The sequence below is a fragment of the Poecilia mexicana genome, unplaced genomic scaffold, assembly GCF_051168715.1.
Source record: "Poecilia mexicana isolate PSO_F unplaced genomic scaffold, ASM5116871v1 scaffold_21, whole genome shotgun sequence".
Classification (NCBI taxonomy): Eukaryota; Metazoa; Chordata; class Actinopteri; order Cyprinodontiformes; family Poeciliidae; genus Poecilia; species Poecilia mexicana.
In genome coordinates, this window is record NW_028263390.1 from 1951299 (window position 1) to 1966964 (window position 15666).

The following is a 15666-nucleotide window of genomic DNA, read 5'->3' on the forward strand; positions in this document are numbered from 1 at the left end:
TCATGCCATACTGTAATGGCATGGTGTCCATTTTAGCAAATTTGGAAAAAACAGAAAAGAAAAAGTTTTTTGGTAAAAGTTACATGTTGCAGCTTTAAAAACTTTATATGTGAAGAGAATCTTAAATTGTATTCAGGACTAAACAGGAAGATAAAACAGAATAAATATGATTTCTTGTTATCAGAACTCATTAGAACTGCAGTGTTTGAATCAGCTGCAGTTTTAATGAGTTAAGCTTCTTTTAAGTACATTTATGGACCTTCTGATTGTATACAATTACAGTAGTCCAGCCTTGAAGTAACAAATGCATAGAATAGTTTTTCACTGTCACTCCTGGACAGGATATTTTTATTTTTGTCAATATTCCAGAGATTAAAAAAGGAAATCCTAGAAACCTGTTTAATATGGGATTTAAATGACATCCTGGTCAAAACTATCACCAGGGTTCTTTACCTTACCGTTGCAGGTCATTGTATCCAGATCAAGTGATGAGTCCTTTTTCAGAACACAAAACCTTCTGTCTTGTCAGATTTTAAAAGAAGAAAGGTTAGCGTCATGCAGGTTTTTATGTCTTCAAGACATCCCTGTAGTCTGTATGTTCTGGATTCATCAGGTCGTATGGATAGAAATAGCTGAGTATTATCAGCGCAACAGGAATGGAGCCCTGTGGTACTCCACGAGTAAACCTTGAGTATGAAGAAGATTTATTATTCACACAAGCAAACTTGAATCTGTTGGACAGATAGGACTTAAATCAACCTAGTGCCATTCCTTGGTTACTTACAACGTGATTGTATGTTGTGATCAAAAGCAGCTCTGAGTTCTAACAATACAAAAACAGGCACAAGTCCATCATCTGAGGTCAAAACAATATCATGTGTAACTTTCCCAAGTTTTCTTCAGGTTTATGATGAGCTCTGAAACCCGACTAAACTCTTCAGCAGTATTTAGACTATCACACACTTCACTAGCAACTATTTTCTCAAGGATTTTAGATTAGAAAGGAAAATTAGATATTGGTCTGTAATTTATTAAGTCATCTTGATTGAGAAAAGGCTTCTTAAATAAAGGTTTAATTACAACTACCTTATGTAAACAGTATATTTTCTGCTTTCCTGCTTCCTACATTTGGGTTCTCAGTAAAAAGCATCTTATGAACTTCAAAAAGTTTAACATAAAAGCACAAAGAACAATAAAGGCTTTGCTGTGAGAGGCAACAAAGTGTTAGAGGAATCAAAAGCTGGTGAGATGTAAGACGTTTAACAAGAATAGATGATTCAATTCTCTTTTTACCACATGTTGCAGCGATCAGAGGGTTTTCTGCAGACAAAAAAAAAAAGACTTTTCTTAGCTCTTTTATATAAGTTGAACTAGTAATGGTCTGTTTGAATCCCAGATAACAGCATCCATTCACTCAGGCTAATCAGTTTACTACATAAGAAACTCACTGACTCAGTCTTGTTAGGAGAAGTCAAGCAAGGCCATGAACAGAAAGGGCTTCAACTTTCTCATGTAAAACCACTGGATACTGCTGAGGGTTTTAGTGTGTGTGCGCGAGTGTGTCTGTTGAGCATATGGCAAAGCATTTTCTGCCGAGTCAGTGCTGTTCTCAAACATGCAATTGATTGTGCTGCGGTTTTACCAGCCAAGAGCAGTTAAAAATACTCCACCTAACCAAATGAGGTGCAATTTGTTTGTTTCTCTTTAAGGCTCTAAAGTGGAACCATGTGAGGCAAAGACTTTTATTTCCTGAAGGCTTTTCTTTCTTAGCTTCTTTGAAAATAATTAGAAATCTCAATATTATTGCTACCACATTTCAAACGTAATTAAAAGCTGTGGGAATTGTTCTCTTTTCTGATGTGGTCTGATGGATTTTTTTTTCTATAGCTTAGAAAAGCTAAACAAGCATGATGTTTCAAAATGAGCCTTTCAAAAAAAGTGCTGTAGGCCAGGAAATGTTGAACCATCTCCAGATGCAGAGGTTGAATAGCTATTACCAAAAATAAAGAGGCAACAAATTTATATCTACGTGTGGTGATCATGTGGTGATCATATACTAAGCTCATGTATTTTGCCTACCAGAACTGTTAATGAAACAATGTGAGAACAGATCCAGAACCTCCAAGTCTCCCAGCCATAGTGTGATGTGGAGGCTGAAGAAGATTGGAACCTGTAATCCCAGACAAACGTTTAAAGCATATTGTGTTTCTTTCTTCCAATTTTAAAGCAGTTACATTAAGGTTGCTGTTACAAAACACATGAGAGGACATGAGCCTTTTCTGGCTCCAAAACATGTTTTTGATATTTGAGGTTTACAGCTGTGGTCAGAATTGTTGGACTCCCTCTTGAAATCAGACAACACTGTTAATGTGTTCATGGAAATGACCTTAGTGAAACTGTTCATACTTGTAAGGCTTCCAAAAGAACAAAAACAAAATCTTCAAAGTTTGAGCTGTATGTTTTATTGATGTCCCAAATTGTTAGGGGAAAAAAGTGAAACATTTTCTGTGTTCTCTGCTTCCAAGATAAATCTGGTCATTCAATTAGTTTTAAAACCACACCTGCTTTCACATTTCTCATGAGTAATCAAAAGTTAACCTTAAGGAACTCTGGTTAGCAGGACTGTGGCACTTGAACTGTGGAACTACTTTCATTCATCTCATCAAGCACATTCATCAAGACAATATAAAGAACAAATAAATAGTCTGAACCTCAGAAAGACAGTGGTAGACACACTTATTGTGAGGGTGAAGGTTACAATGTCTTTTCCAAATGTTTCATGGTGTGTAGCACAGCTGTATGATGCATCACTGCAAGGCAGCAGGAGACAAAGTCTGTTGGAAACAACCCTGGGCGTGGCCATGTGTGCAAGATTTTTTTAAAAGACTTTGAGGGCAAAAAAAAAAAAAAAGAAAAAAAAAAAGAAAATATCAACAAGGACTCTGAATTTCTCCCAAGAAGGTTGTTGGTCAGCTTGACTCTACTGGAGATGATGTGTCAAGGAAGACAATTGTGAAAGTTGTCCACTGTGGAGGACTCTGAGGTCATAGCAGGAAAAACTCCTTTGCTGAAACAATGGCACATCAATAACGTTTGCTCAAACATTTGAAACATGGTGATGTGTTTTGGAAGTCTGTTCCAAGTTTGATCTGACGAGGCTGAACTGGAGCTCTTTGGCCAGAGAGATGTTGCTTTTGCTTGGAGAAGGAAGGAAACAGTCAAAACACAGACCTGTGTTCCACATGGTGGTGGGAGCGTCATATGCCGACTCAGGATCTAGGAACCTTCATGTTCACGGAATGTTTACTAGAAAAGCATACCTGAAATTTGGTCTCAAACCTTAACTTTAAAATCACATACACAGACATATATATATATATATATATATATATATATATGTGTGTGTGCGTGCGTGTGCATGTACGTGTGCAAATTAATGTGTATTAACTATTGAATTGTATTAACAATGCAGCCACATTGTTAAAAGTGGGAATTTTAAATCTGTCAGGGAGAACATCCGGCATGAAACATTTGCCAAAAGTAACATGCGGGTCAAGAACATCTCCAGTGCACTGGATCGGTCAAGGCCTGGGTTGACAATGACCGCCATTAGAGCTGGTGATCAACAGCACTCAAGGTACACACTGTGTGAAGTAAAGGAAAAAAGAAAATGTGTTATTGGATTTTTTATTATCTAACCTTTACTATTAACAAAATTGCCGGAAAAAATGTGTTTTGTGTCAGAACATCCTGTATGTGGCTCACATCTGTGCGAGTGTATTGAATAGAAATTTCATACCACAAACATACAAATGTGAGTTGGTATGACAATAAAAACCCTTGAAAATATTCATCTCCTTGGCAACTATGGGGACGTAGTGAGGTAACTGCACTGTTAACAAGCCTCACAGCACGTTATTCAGGCACCCAACTGTGGAGTTATTCCTCAAGCTCTGGCCATCTTCCTTTCAGCCCACATTTAGCTTTCCTCATGGCTTCAAACAGAAACGTTTGATTGAAAAGACTGGATTTAAAAGGCGTGTGCGAGTGAGGCGACCTGACTCAGTTACCATCATGATATGTGCTAGAGAGGATGGACTCAATAGCAGAACACAAAAAATAGAAGACCACAGAGCAACAAAACAGGGACAAAGTTGCATGAAGGTAATAAGAAGATCCAGTAAGGAGCGAATGAGGGAAAGGTGGTTAAATACTCGGCCTTTGAATGCTGGAACAATGGGCCAGTGCTAATTAGAAAACAAGGTGCAGCTGTGAGGGGAGAGAAGAGAGAGAGAGAGAGAGAAAGTGGTGGCACAGCAAGGAGAAGGAAACTCTTACAGGGGAGCTGGGAAAACATGAATATAACTGTTGCAGGATCAGCCAACACAACAAATAAACATCATCTAACTAAACAAAATAAGAACAGACTGATCTAAAGTAAGACCAAAACCAGACTGATCTAATCAAAACAAGAATAACAAAGGCAAAACACAGATAAATAAAAAAGACAGACAAACCCAGAAAACAACCTAAGATCCTAACAGTTCCACCAGATCTGCCAGGAGAAATGGGCCACAATACAGGCAAACTAATATGAGATGCTAGTATGCAATGTTTACCAAATATTATGCAGTTCGAAGGCATGGTTAACAAATTCTGAAGAAATGTATGCAAACTTCTGATTCTGAAGACATTTCTCTTGTTATTGTGGCATTTAGTCAATCGGAATAATTTTGGTCATTCTAACTGGATGAGTTAAAACAGGATAGGTTTGATCTGATTTAACTTTAGACCAAGTTAAATCAGAAGAGATTGCGTGCTTTTATTCAGTATAGTTAAGGTTCAGGTTTAAAGGGATTGTACCAACAGTTAGGTTTGTAGGGGGGCCTGAGGTAAGGAGTGCAGAGGAATGTCTGAAGTCACAGGTAAGTTAGTCTTAAACCTGTAGATTTATTGTTAACAGTTGGTACACTGTTCAAAACAAGAGCAAACAAGAGAGTCAGCATGAAAATAAAATACAATAACAGTACCTGAGCTCAGATAAATGTTAGGCCAGGTGGCAAGAATAGTTAGGGTTCAAGTCAGGTCAACCCAAAGAGTCATAGTTTGTGAGTACTGCAGGTCGTCCTGCTGCACAGCTGAAGAGGTTTGTGATGGAAGAACACACTGTTCTCCAGGCCACTCGGCATGACTCTGGGTCTGTTCAGAGGGAAGGCTCTCCATCTTCTTCCTTAGCTGGAAGAAATCCAGGTCCAGAGATCCCACAAAATAAAACCTTCGCCTTTAAACAACAGGGCTATTACTCAATAAGTGTCATGAAGCGGTGATTGAGAGGTGGTGAGGATTAACACCGAGACCCAGGTTATGGTGATGATGATGAAAATGATTTAATAGAGAGAGCTCAAACAGTACAGGCAGCACAGCAGAGAGTAAAGCACACAGCTAATTACAGGTAGCCCTGATACACAGAAGACTGAAAACGAGAGCTGACGCCTACACAGGACTTAACCAGTTCTACTGTGACGACAGACAGACTGACGCTGACAAAGACGACATACGACAAGGATCTGACAAGGAACACAGACAACAGGTGGGACTAAATACACAGGGAGGGTGATCAAGGAATGAGACACACCTGGGAAGCAATCAACGGGGAAGACGCAGAAACCACAGAGACTCAGGACAGAAACTGAACACAGAAAAGCCTTAAAATAAATACACAGAAACACGGATCATGACAATAAGGTCACATTTCTATCTCATTACATGGCCATAAATAAATAAATGGAAATGCTGTCATTTAAAAGATAGCACGACCTTTAAATCCACATTTTTAATGTTTTTACAGTACAGCTAAATCGTGGACTTCAGTTTTTAAATCCCAAGCAGCTCATTTATTCATCAACAGTTTATATAGTCAAGAAATTCATGACTTAAACATGACTTTAATTCATGGCTTAAAGGCATGAATTAAAGTGTGAATAAAAACACACACATTTATATCTCCCGTCTGAACTTAAGTCCGACCAAACTATTCTTGTTTTTGGTAAGTTAGAAATTATACTGAAATTATTCCAATCTCCTAAATGCCAGCAAACTTAGTAATTACATTTTTAGAGTTTTTTTTTTTATATATAACTTTGCTCCAATTCAAAAGTTTACACATATTAGGTCATTATCAGAGATACTGACCAAATTTTACATTTTGAACTTGAGTTTAACATTTTGGTAAACTTCTGATAGGTTACCTGTCACATTGGAGCTAATTGGAGTCATACCTGTGGATGTGTTTTAAGGTCAACTGAAACACTTTGTTTCTTTGCTTGACATCACAGGAAAGTCAAAAGAAATCAACTATGATATCAGGAAGCGAATTGTGGAGCTGCATGTCTGGTTCATCCTTGGGGACAGTTGACTGATGCTTGAAGTTGCCATCATCTACTCAAATAATTTTATTCAAGGATAGACATGATGGGAATGTCCAACCATCATGGTGCTCAAGAAGGAGACGGGTTCTTTTGCAAAAGATGAACGGGTTCTGGTCCAAAATGTGCAGATTAACCTCAGAGCTTGTGGAGATGCTGCTGAAGCTGGTCAGACAGAGTCAAACTGTTCATTGGCACATGGGCTGAAAGGAACAAACACTCACTTCAAAGGAAACATAAAATGTCAGATTGCAGCTTGCAGATGTCCACTGGGACAAATATCTTCATTTTTGGAGACATGTCCTGTGGTCTGATAAAACTAAAGTTGAACTGTTTGGGCATAATGCCTAAATTAGGGGACAAAGTGGAGATGCTTGTCCCACCCTAACTGTTAAGTGTGAAGGTTGCAGCATCATGTCATGTTGATGTTTTGCTGCAGGAAGAACTAGTGCACTCCATATGGGATCATGAGGAAAGAACATTATGTAGAAATATTGAAGCAATATATGGAGAAATCAGCCTGGAAGTAAAAGGTTGGGCACATATTGATCTTCCAAATGAACAATGATCCTCAGCATGCAGCCAAAGTAAAGACAAAGTGGCTTAAGGACAACAAAGTCAATGTTTTAAAAATATCTAAATCGAGCTTTAAATTTATAAACTGCACACAGAGTCTCCTATAATAATATCTAACACACACTGAACCAAAAATATAAAGTTTGATAAAGAAAAAAAATAGGTACATCCCAAAATTGTAGTGGCTGGTCTTTTTAGACCAGCCACTACAATTTTCACAAACAATAACGTTCTACCCAAGTAGAAATGAAAAGCCTAAAAACACAGGGAAAACAAGAGTAATAGTTTGAAGGGATTGTATTTTAAACAAACATAGACACTATAATTACACCTTAGCATTCCTCACACATTTTCTCACGCAGCCTATGAGATGTAAACTATCTTAAGATGAGCATTTTTTTTTTTTTACATTTTGCAAAGTTAAGCTCATGTTTTCATCAGAGGTGTTTTTGTGTCCTTTCCTTCAGTAGTTCAGAGGTGAGAAGGTGAACAGGTTTGTCAAAGGGTTTGGTTTGTGCATGAAATTGACCGACACCAGCTCAAAGTGTATCAGATTTTGCTTCCCAATTGAACTGAGTCGCCTGGACTGTCAGCTGAAAACACCCTAAAAGTTAACGTCACCACTTTATGTAATTAGCAGGACAGCTCAAGTTTGAAACCATGTATTTCCAAATATTTTGTAAATTAGGGTGTGTGACATGAAAGAAAATCCTTGAGAAATTAATGTATTTTTTTTAAGTTTTATATGTATCTCAGACAAAGAGAAATGTGAATGTAGAACTACCCTCTCTACATGAGAAAATCAACAAGTGCAAGCACATAGTTTTGGTGCCTTCAGAGTTTTAGACATAGACAGATTTAATTGTCATTCAACTGTGCACTTAAAAATATATATATTGAAAGAAATTTTGTTGCAAGGCTCCAATAATAATAAAATAAATAAGTAATAATAAAAGCATCAATATTTTTATCGTATAACATTTCCAGAAATTGTAGCAGGACAAACAGGAAAAAATATTTTATTGCGTGTTTACATAAGAATATAAAAGTTGAGAGGAAATATTTGTTGACAGTTTTTGAAGAGTTGACTTTTAAATTAACTGATATTTTCTGCGTAGCAGAGCCCCACAAGCTGTAAGGGGCCATGGCCTAGTCAAGTCACCAGGATGTTTGGTCACGTATTAATATTGACTACGGAGTTTAACTTTATTTTAACAAGATGTAGTTTTGGGAAGTACGCAAGAAGAAAATTGATTTTGAGATTAACAATATGTTACAGAGGTATAGGTGAAGTATAGTTTATTTTGTGTTAATAATGATAGAAGAATGTAAACATGAAATCATTTCAGAACCTAATTAATTTCCGATCATTACATTTTAGTTAATGTATTATTTTTTATTTAAACACTGTCAAAAGTGCCTTCATTTTAACACTTCTGCCTTGAATTACCTTGTTTTCATTTGATCACTTAATGACTAGAACACATCGTGTTCATTATAATTTGTATTATATGCCTGGCGGTGTCTGTTTTTTTGACCCTTTACTTTCATTAAGTATGGAGGACAGAGTGACAACTTCAGGAACTCCAGCTCTGACTCCCACTCTCTGCCTCCTCTCTCCTGTATATTATATCTCCTTGAAAAGAGTTTCTGGGGGAGATAATGAATGAGGTAAGCTTGGGGTACCGTGTATCTATATTTATTCTATTATACACAGTAGATTATTATTTTAAATCATTAGGGTGTTTTTAGATTTGGGTTGGTTGTCTTTTAGTGCTTTCATCAGAGCTAAAGAAAGTCCAGGGTTTAACCTGGTTGGGCTGAAGTCAAAGAGTCAATGCGCTCACATGGTTACAAGAGTTTCATTTTCACACACAAGTGTCACGTTCAACAAGATACCCTGAGCTGAGCGACTGTGAAGCCCCTTCCGCTAAAGTATACGTCATGATGTTTTGTCATGTTTGTAGTTACAGTAAACACAACAATCATGGCAGAGAGGAATGACTGTTATAAGTTCAGAAGTTAGGAAGAGGAGGAAATAGTGACTGAGGAACTGGAAAACCTAATTTTATTTCCCATGTTATCAGAAGTCAAAATAAAGCAAAAAAAAGAAAAGAAAGAAAAACAAAAGGCATCAGAGGGACATTTAATGGTTCATTGAACCAGAAATGAGCAGGGGCAGTTCATCAGAGGAAGTCCAAGGCCATGTGTTGTACTTCCTCATGGCCTTGGACAATTGTTTCTCAAAAATATCCAACCTGCTCTCCAGAACTGTATTCTGGAAACTGAGTAGTTGAGGCTGTTTTCTGCATAAACAAGCACACCAACAAACTTCTGACCAATCAAAAATTCTCTAGAGGAGTTGAGACAAGAATAACAAGGATGGCATGAGAACAAAATGATGCGATTTTCATTACTTTCATTACTTCACTGTGGCAATAACAACCAATTTTCCATTTCTGTTTTGTTTTACTCCTTTACTTTATTTGTCACATTGTTTTGGTCCCTTTTTTCCATATTTTGTAGAGTAAAATATATCTATTGAATTGACTTAATTCAACTCAGTGACTCTGGTGTGCAACAAAAATTTATCACTGATATGTAACTAAAATCTAAACATAGAGTGACGTGCTTGATTTCTGGGACAGTCCCAGTTTTATCCGTACCGATCATTTCACGGCATGGTCAGCTAATACTAACATTTCATTCCCAACTGTTTTGCTATTGCCAGAACACTGTTTGACACTGACTGGTGAAAAACAGAAGCACAAACTAAAGATAACCACCAAGCAAAAACTCCAGTTCCACAAACGGACTCCAGCTGATTGGACGGATGAAAATCTTTTAGCATGCATAGAGCTTAAAGCAGCTTTGGTTAATCCAGTAGTCCTGGCCCACCAAGACTTTGACTGCTTATTTGTCCTCTCTATTGATGCTTCGCTGGACAGTTTGGGTGCAGTCCTTTCGCAAGTTCAGGAGGGTAAGAGTGTGACTTGCCGGTAGCATTTGCCAGCAACTTTCTCACACCTGCTCAAAAGAAACACCCAGCCCACCATCTTCAGTTTTTGGCACTCAGACGGTCTGTGTGTGTCAAATTTAACCAATGGTTGAAAGGACATATATTTACGGTGTGGACAGACATCAACCCACTCAGCCACATTCTCACAAAGCCATGTCTGGACGCCTGTGAACAGCAATGAAAAAGCAAAGCTGGCTTCTTATGTTTTTGATATTAGATATATCTCTGGTTCAAAGAATGTGGTGGTAGATGCCTTAAGTAACCAGCCCTTTGTCAAATCTGCTGTGGGTAAGAGGTTGCAGAGCCCAGTTCCTTAATGAGGCCCTCCCTGCCTCACCTGGCTCTGTCCAGGAAGCTCTAGGAGTCAAATGTCAAAGACTACTCCAGCATGTTGCACTTGTATGACAGACCAAAGTTTTGGTCCATCACAAAGAATGATGTCCATGCTATTCTTGAAACACACTGTGAATGGCAGTCAGCTCCTAGAGTAGGAGCTGGTGAAGAAAGCAACACGCCTGGTTTACACTATGCTACAGTTGGTTCACCACAACACTACCTGCCACTATTGCTAAGGCTAGTTAGCATGATGGCAAATAAACAATTTTCCTGGAATGGTGAGTTGTTTCTCTGTCATTATCACAATGAGCAGCAATGATAAGACGCTCCTCCAGACGCTGATTGATTTTTTTTTCAGGCCATTAAGGGTGCATTTCTTCAGACGGCAACAGTAGTTCAGGGAAAAGATGGAGGAGCTCGATTTTTCACAGATTATCAGATTAACTGTCACCCTGTCACTGCAATAACAGGGTGACAGTTTTAACAAATGTATTTATTTTTGTAAACTTTACGTACTGCCGTTTTAAGCACTGTCTCGATCTTCAGCTCTCTTAAGTTCTTCCTCTCTCTTCAGTATCTTCTGTTGCGTTCATTAACATTCTCACAGATGTTTTTCAAGAAGCAACAATTTTTCTACTTCCACTATGTGTGCTGGCACAGATGTAATATGAAACATAGACAAAAAAATAATTGTTATGCAATTATTAATTTTTTCCTTTCAATTACTTTGCTATTAAATTAATTGAGGTGTTTTTCACTACCTTTCAAATATCAAAATACTTTGCCTTTCTTATTTGGACTCTATATCATAAACATAATAAATACATACAAATGTATGTTTTTACATAAAAATGTATAGTAGATATTTATAGAGGAAGCACACATGCAACGCACTTTCTTCTTCGACATTAATTTTTTATCTTGGTCTATAAGGAGCTTAGTACCATATAATTATAAATACAAATTGTAGGCTGCAGTCAAATATGGGAATCAGTGTCCCTTACAGGACACTTCAGTTTAGCTTAAAATACAAGACATCCCGGTTATTAAGGAACAGTTGGCAACCCTAGTTTATGCCATTCTACACAGATTGAATAATTAAGTTTACAGACAGAGTTGCAGTTTTTAAGAGTGCACTTGTAAGACAACACACTAAAGTGCTTTGTTTCAGTTTTACAAGATTCTGTGGAATAAAGTAATACAAGCAAGCTCTTTACTGTCTGTCTAGCAAGATGCACAAGCAGTCAGCTTCACAGAATACTAAGATTATACTGGAATGAACCCAATTTATAAATTATATACTTTTTTCAGTATCCCAGAATTTCTTGGTTTAAAAAAAAGCGAAGGGTTGCCAAGCATCATCCACAAACTGCCCCAACTACATGATCAGAGTTAGAGCCACATGAGCCGCTGGAGATGGATTGAACAAAAATGCAGCATTAGACAAGGCTTTTTTGGCATCATCGGATGCCCGTAGCCTCTTGGAGTTTCACTCTATATGTTTGTCCCCTTTTTTGCTTCTAGGTGCTTTTTACAAAGGGTGGATATTGACCTGCATAAATATATGTTTTAATAAGAAATAAAAGTGTAAATATATTTTTAGTCTTTCCTTTTCCTTACACATAATTTTCCTTCAAGTAATGTATATATATTTTCTTTTTTATTTCCCCTAAACATGCGTTTTGTCAAGAAAAATTGATATTTTGCTTTGGCTTTTTTTTTTTCTTCTCCCTTTTCTGTTCGCTGTATTTCTGCTCGCTGTTTTTCTGCTGCATCATTATGTCAATGAGGAGAGCTGCCTTCTATGTCTACTATTGGCCAATAGACCTTTGGAACCAACGTCACTACGTCAGACGTTGCAGGGCGTTTAGGTGCAGTCACTCGGTGCCATCTTTGCAGGCCACAGAGCAAAAAAAACTTTATCCCGGTGGTTTTATAGTGTTACCGATTGCAGTGACGTTAGTTTCAAGCTGGATATTGGATTTTCCAATATCCGCTGAGCAAGCGGCGTTTAGCTCAGAGTTGATCCGATTTATGAACACTACTTTCGGCCAGCCGTTCTCTAGCTCCCTCCTCAAGCGCTCAGAGGTTCAACTCAAATAGACCTAAAGGAGTGACAATTGCTTTTTTGGGAACATCTAAGGGATGCAAGAAAACCTGATGGCAGACTCGCACCAAATCCTCTTTGGAGAAAGCAATTGCCCCAGACAGGCAGGTAGAAAAACCTGAATATGAGGGGCTGGATACCTGTTATTATTGGTTGGATTGTTAAGGCACCAGTAAAATAGGACAGCAGTGTCACATTGACATAATGAGTGACTCATTCCATTCCAGAGAAGATATCAAGCTCACCGGGATCTCTATGGGTTGTGATAAGGCTTAGGAAGAAACGCCAGCTTTGTGGGCGTTATCAGAAATCAGGAAGCCATGGAGGTCTACAAGCCAGACTGAGTAAACATTCTCACAAGCAACCACTCCCCAGCCTACTCCCCACAAATGCATAAGCCATGTCCAGCAAGCTTGATGAAGTGGAACATCTTATTTCCACAAACAAATACGCCCAAGACTGTTGTGTTTTCATTGTCACAGAGTCATGACTGTGCCCAAATGTCCCAGACAACCCAGTACAGCTTCCAAATAGATCCTTATGACAGAAACACAAACTCTGGAAAGAGCAGAGGAGGAGGTCTGTGTGTCTACATTCAGAAAAACTGAAGCACAGATAAGATTACAGACACCAACTGCTGCCCAGATCTAGATCTGATGTCAGTTAAGTGTAGACCGTTCCATCTGCCGGGAGAGCTAGTTGTAGTCATTATTAATGCTGTTTACATTCCACCTAATGCCAATAACAGCATAGCTCTCACACAGATACTTGCTTCTTCCACCAGTAGGGGGCAGAGATGCGCAGTTCCCTCATGTGTTTGCTAATTGATGCTAGCTAGTCCAATGGAGCTGAGTGGGGGAGCCACAGGAGATGGGTAAAACTGCAGCTCTGAGGAGGAGCTGCACCTAGAAGGAAGCACTTGGTCCACCCAGACGTTTTGCACAGCTGAATGGTTGCCACTGGAGATAAAAGGCAACACTTCAGGAATGGTTTTGATGAGGGAATAACACTCTAACATACAGTGGTGAATTTAGAAAAATATCTATTGGGTGTCAAGTGAGGGGCAAGGATTTTTCAGGGGTGGCAGCATTTTGCCAGAATTTCATATCATTGTATTTTTCCATTATGAAGCAAACATAGTTATTAGGATGATGACTAAATATTTATTTGAAGCGGTCAAAGCAATATCTCTTGTGCAGTCTGTAATAAATTAGAAATACAATTTATTGTCCCATAGAGAGAAGCTGGAGAAAAAAGTCTAGCAAAAATACCCATCGATTACTGGATTGGACGTCGCCTATTAGCCACTTTGGTTGTGACATTCACCTGCAGCCATCATTAGAATGCATTGAGTCACGTCCACAAAACCTGTTTCAATGAGGGGTAGAATTGGTCACAAAAATATTCATAGCACCATGACTTTTATTACATATGGTTTAAATTAAAGCTGAGGAAATTTATGATGTTTTAATAGGTATAATGTATAATCCCCCCTTTGTATGCATCCATCTTTTTACTTTTAAATTTTTTTTAGACTTTTTTGAATGTTACAAGAAGTTAATTTTTCAACAATGTTGGTTAAGAGAGTCTTGACCTATTTTTTCACAAGATTTTTACTTTGCCAGGCACAACAACTTGTGCCTGGCAACAAGCATTGTTTACAGCAGGGATCAGCTGATTGCATTGAAGCCGACCTGCAGTGTCCAGACCCACAGGAATCCCTTAAGAGATCTGGAGAAGGACACAAAGGGGTTGTAGAGGAGGAAACAAACAGCTGAGGAGAGAAATAAGGGAAAAACAACAGAGGCTTATGGAGAAGAAGAGATATAAAGCCGTTTCTCCCCTCTGTTTCTGTGGGCAACATAAGATTGCTGGCTAACAAGATGAAGGAATTAACAGCGCTGGCCAGGAGCCTGAGGGAGTACCAGGAATGTAGCTTAATGTGCTTTACGGAGACATAGCTGGACCAGGACACTCCTGATGCCAAAGTCTCCATCAAGGGCCAGAGATTTAACCGAGAGTGTTCAGTGGAAAGGAGGGGGGCTTATTGTTCTACTAAAAACAATCATTGGTGCAATCCTGCTCATATCATGGTCAAGGATCATATCACGAATATGTTTCCTGGACATTGAAAGGTTTTACTTGCCCTGTGAATATTTCGATGTTATCATGGCGACTGTTTATGTTGCTGCTAATGCTGAGCCTGGTTCTGGTGCAAGCCATCTGTTAAAATACAGTTTTGACTTTCTTAGTGAGCCCTACCCACTTACATGCATTAGCAGAAAGCATGGATTTGAGATCTTTCTTTTAAGGTTTTATTGGTTCTAGAGGCCTTTATTTGAAAGTGGTTAGAAAGAAAAGTGGATAATAAGAGAGGAGGAAGACATGCAGCTGTCACAGTTGAACCTGTGACAGCTGCGTTGAGGACGAAGGCCTCCATACATGGGTTGTGCTTTAACCCTGCACCACCACAGCACCCCCAAGATTTGATGTGTTGTATTCCTTAGACTTCCTTATTCATGTTTTAAAATAAGACAAATGTAATGCATTTTTTATTAGCATCTTGAAATACAACACTTTCTAAGTCATGTAATCTAAAATAAACAACGTGTGTACTTATGTGCAGGGAAAGTGTGTGATTGTGTGCATGCTCTGTGGCAAAAGACACAATCAGCAGCCAAAAACACTTAGCTATAATTGGGGGTAATTTCTTTGTTTCTACTTCATGCTGACAGCACTGCCTGGAAACTCGAAAGAATTTCAGAACGTCTTTAAGATCAAGCAACATGATTACTACAAAACCATTCTCTTTTGAAATGTCTTAGTCATTTCAAAGTAGACACATTTTCTTTTACACAGTTTTATCAGAATCATTGTACCACATATCTTTATTTCACAACAAATCGTTTCACTCCACTATTACATTTGCCAGTAGTTCTTTGTATTGTGGTGAAAGAAAAATGGAACAATGCAGCAGCAGAAGAACTAAAAAAAATGCTTTGCCAGAATTAGAAGTATTTCCAGGATGTCTAAATTTCCATCCTTTAAGAACAAACATTTGTCATATAGCACAAGATTCCATCTACTTGTTTTTGAGAACTGACCTTTATGAATTTAGATAAGGTAAGGTAATTTTATTTATATAGCACATTTTCAGCAACAAGGCAATACAAAGTGCTTTACATGAATTAAAAGAAAATACA